Raw genomic sequence first — 1,150 nt, 5'->3', positions numbered from 1 at the left:
CTGAGGATAGGGAACCTGTAATGAGCCTATCCTATAGCAATACTGACGAATATCTTGCATATCACCATAGAACCTTCACCTGGTGATGGATGGAGATAGAGACAGAGACCCACAGTGGAGCACTGGACTGAGCTCTCAAGGTCCCAGTGAGGAGCATCTTTCTAGGTTTTAAGGAGGAACCCAGTCTCCAGGGTTCACAGTCTTTCAGGTTCCACCCTTTGGTTTGAGTATAACCTTGTTTCCATTTTTGTATAGGGCTTGTTGGGTTTGCCTTAGGTCTGTTCTGTACCTGGTCATATGAGAAAGGGTCTACTCTCCAGTAGCTCTAGGATCTGATCCCAGCATTAGACATTGGAGCTGTTTTAACTCTCATGAGGGTGATAGGTAATCCTCAGAGGATTCCTGGCAAGGCTTTCCTAGAACATAGTTAATGGTTTGATTAGTCATTTCAGTTTTGCCTGAAGGCAGCGCTCTCTGAGCAGTGTGTAGATAATATTTTTTTTCCCAGAGCTCTAGATATAGACCGAGTCCCCTGTGAAGTAAATGATGATCCCCTGTCACCCTGGGATGAGTGGGTGAGGTCAGACCCCGGTACAATTCCTTTTAGGGTAGCCGTTGCCACCGTGGTCATCTTCTCAGCCTGCATCCAGCCAGTAACAGTGTCTACCAACACCAACTTGAAGCTTGCACAAGGGGGCATATGAATAAAGTCTGCCTGCCAATCCTCATGCGGCAAGGGGCCTTTCCTCTGAACTGGCTCAAGGCTTGGTGGAGAAGTAGGGTGAATGGAGCTGTTCTGAATGCAGGGTATACATGCCTGACAAACATTTTTCACTGTGCCAGTCAATCTTGTTGGAAGAACGGTTGAGATATCACTTAGAGTGAGGTCTTTTCCCATGTGAAATGAGTTGTGTGTTCCTTAATTATTCTCCTCCACTGTAGAGCTTGGGATTGCAAGTGTTACAGCTCTGGAGGGAAAGCTATCCTGACTGTTGGAAGTTGGGCCATACCTACAGCTGTGAAGGGAAGGTATCCTGAATACCTACAGCTGTGAAGACAAAGAAGTCCTGACTGCTGCATGTCAGACTATACCTACAGCTCTGAAGAGAAAGAAGTCCTGACTGCTGCATGTCAGACTATACCTACAGCT

Source organism: Microtus ochrogaster, chromosome 16 (assembly GCF_000317375.1).
Source record: "Microtus ochrogaster isolate Prairie Vole_2 chromosome 16, MicOch1.0, whole genome shotgun sequence".
Taxonomy (NCBI): domain Eukaryota; kingdom Metazoa; phylum Chordata; class Mammalia; order Rodentia; family Cricetidae; genus Microtus; species Microtus ochrogaster.
Note: the sequence above shows the minus strand (reverse complement) of the source record.